This window comes from Pollachius pollachius (assembly GCF_949987615.1).
Source record: "Pollachius pollachius genome assembly, chromosome: 2".
NCBI lineage: Eukaryota > Metazoa > Chordata > Actinopteri > Gadiformes > Gadidae > Pollachius > Pollachius pollachius.
In genome coordinates, this window is record NC_136935.1 from 21486449 (window position 1) to 21489753 (window position 3305).

Genomic DNA, 3305 nt, shown 5'->3' on the forward strand with positions numbered 1-3305 from the left:
GTTTGAGAGAAGCTGTGCAGAAGATCTAGGTGCTGCTGTAGGCCTTCTTTGGTTGGGGACAGCAGCACCAGGTCATCTGCAAACAGCAAACATTTGATTTAGGTGACTACCAGTGTTATGCCGGGGGCTGCAGACTGTTCTAATGTCCTTGCTAGTTGGTTAATGTATATGTTGAACAGGGTTGGACTCAAGCTACATCCCTGTCTCACACCCAGGCTTTGTGGGAAGAAGTCTGTGTGTTTCTTTCCTATCTTAACTGCACATTTGTTGTTTGTGTACATGGACTTTATGATGTCGTAAGTTTTTCCTCCAACACACTTAATTTAAACAACAACCATCATGCCAAATTGAGTCAAAGGCTTTTTTAAAGTCTACAAGCTTTTTGCTTATGGCATTATTGTCAGTCAGGAAGTTAAGGAGTCTGCTATTTATAATCATACATAGAATTTTACCGAGGTTGCTGTTCACACAGACTCCTCTGTAATTATTAGGTCAAATGTATCTCCACTTTTGTGGACTGGGCTAATCAGTCCTTGGTTCCAAATATTGGGGAAGATCCAAGTTAAGCATTTTTAGAATTGCCAATTGGAATTTGAGATCTGTATATTTAATCATTTTGTTTAGAATACCATCAACACCACATGCCTTTTTTAGTTTAAGAGAACTTATTTTGTATTTTAGACCTGTAGGTATTTTAATGTGATTGGAGAGTCTAGTGGGTTCTGATAATCATTAATAACTGATTCTAGTGTTGGTAATTTATCTTGTATATGTGTTTGTTCTTTGTTCTTTACAATGGGGTCATAGAGATTGGAGAAGTGATTTACCCATAAATCTCCATTTCGAATGCTTAATTTTTTCTGTTTTTATTTGTTAAGTTTGTTTTAATTTTCCCAGAAATGGTTTGAGTCTATGGATTCCTCCATTTGGTTTATCTGGTTCCTAGCATGTTGGTCCCTTTTTTTCCTTATTGTGGTTCTGTATTGTTTTAAGGTCTCATAATAATGAAGACGGATATTGTTGTTGTCTGGGTCCCTATGTTTCTGATTTGACATGTTTCTCAACTGCCATGTTGATCCCTTCGTTTTGCACTGAAAGTTTTGGTCTAGGAAGTTATCTAGAAGTGTCTGAATGTGATTTTGCTTCTTGGTGTTCTGATATGTATCGATACTGCTCTCCTTCCATCTATAGCATTTGTTTATAGTGTGTAGTTGGTTTGGTTTTAATGCCACTTGGTTAGGTGTTGGTCTATGTAGGTAGGCTGTGATTTTGCTCTGGTCTGATAGTGGTGTTAAGGGGCTGACTGTGAAAGCTCTGAGAGACCCAGGGCTAAGGTCTGTGATAAAATAATATGCAGTACTACTGCCAAGCTATGAGCTGTCTCTCTCTCTCCCCCTTCTCCTCTCTCTCTCCCACTCTCTTCCTCTCTCCTCTCTCTCTCTCCCCTTCTCCTCCCCTCTCTCTCTCCTCCTATCTCTCCTTCTCTCCCTCTCTCCTCCTCTCTCTCTCTCCCCCTTCTCCTCTCTCTCTCCCACTCTCTCTTCCTCTCTCCTCCTCTCTCTTTCTCTCCCTCTCTCCTCCTCTCTCTCTCCCCCTTCTCCTCCCCTCTCTTTCTTTCTCTCTCTCTATTCCTGTCTCTCTCCCTTTCTCTCTCTCCCCCTTTCTCTCTCTCTCTCTCTCTCCATTAAAATAAAATTCAAAAAAGCTTTAGAAACAAACTATCATTTACTATTAAAATGTGGAATACTATAAAAAGTCCAGTATCTCTTCTAAACAGATAAATTAAAGACGCACTGCATACACAGTATTTATAATGAGGAGGATTTGTTTCATATTTACAAAGGTGTGCTAGTGGGTTAAGTCCCGAGGGATGAGTTTACAGGGAGTTTGAGGTCCTTCTGTCATCAGGTGAATCTGGCTGCTGTGATCGCACATCGTTGTATCACTCACTCTTTCTCTCTTTCTTTCTCTCTCTCTCTCTCTCTTGGTAGGTAGGTAGGTAGAAAGTTTAAGGATAAGGTTTATGTAGAGGTTTATGTAATATTATTTGAGCATATATACTCCTTAATAATACAAGGATTCCATAATTACACTTCAAATGTTGGGGGACTTCATTTAAAAGGGTGTGATTAATGTATGGTGTATGTGTTTAGGAAGGATGCTCATGTGGGCGTGTCCATGTGTTTGTTTGTGTGTGTGTGTGTGTGTGTGTGTGTGTGTGCGTGTGTGTATAATTCATGTGTCTGGTACCCTCAGGATGGTGGATGATATTCAGAAATAGCACGGTTACTGCCAGCATCACTTGAGTCTGATTGAGCTTGGTTTGTATTTGTTTTTGTGTGTATGTGCACAGCAAGTGTTACTATGAAAATCCTTTGCGTAATAAAGTGGTCACAGGATACATTGTGTGTTCATGTGGCTGAGGGTGTGTGTGTATGTTTTGCATGCGTTTGTGTTTGCATGTGTGTGTGTGTGTGTGGGGGGGGATTACATTTCTAAAGAAGACTAGTTGTACTTGCGGTGTACAATAGCAGATTGGCTGTGACTGATGTTCATAGTCATGCAAAATATTGCCTCAGGGTAACAGAGACAGAGAGAGAGAGACCACACACTCAAACACACAGTTACTCCTTTAGCATAAATGTTCATTTTGAGATTTGTTTGTTTACGAAGTACATTCCAGTCACCACCATGCATGTTAAGGGCTTAGCAGGAAGTGCACCTGGAAATCATTTTGTATCTCAAGAGGTACAAAGAGAGAAAGACATAGGGAGAGAAAAGAGAAAGGAGGGTAAGTAAGTCAAAGATTGAGATAAGAGAGTGTGGGACGGTTGAAAGGCAGTTTGTGTGCTTATGTGCGTGTGTGTGTGTATGTGTCCATGTGTCTACGTGTGTATGCATGTGTGTGTGTGTGTGTGTGTGTGTGTGTGTGTGTTTATTTGTTCTTCACAACTGAATAGTGGTTTGAAAATATGTTATTTTGGATTAAAGGTGATGTAGAGGGTGGATAGTCGAACTCTGAACTGATCCTCTGTAACGGGGGGGTTAGGCAGGACCCAAGTGCACAGACTGACAATGGTGACAGGGAAGTCCAAAGGTTCATTGTTTGCACAGATGATCAGGATCGGGCAGGCAGAGTAAATGGGGCAGGCAATCAGGTAGGCTGGGGGTTCCGTCGGCGGGCGGGTAGTCGGGCAGGCGAGGGGTTGGTATCAGGAGGGCAGACAGGCAGGCGAGGAGCAGGAAACAGGGAAGCAGACAGGCGAGGGTTCGGGAACAGGCAGGATCAGCGTTGTAGAAACAGT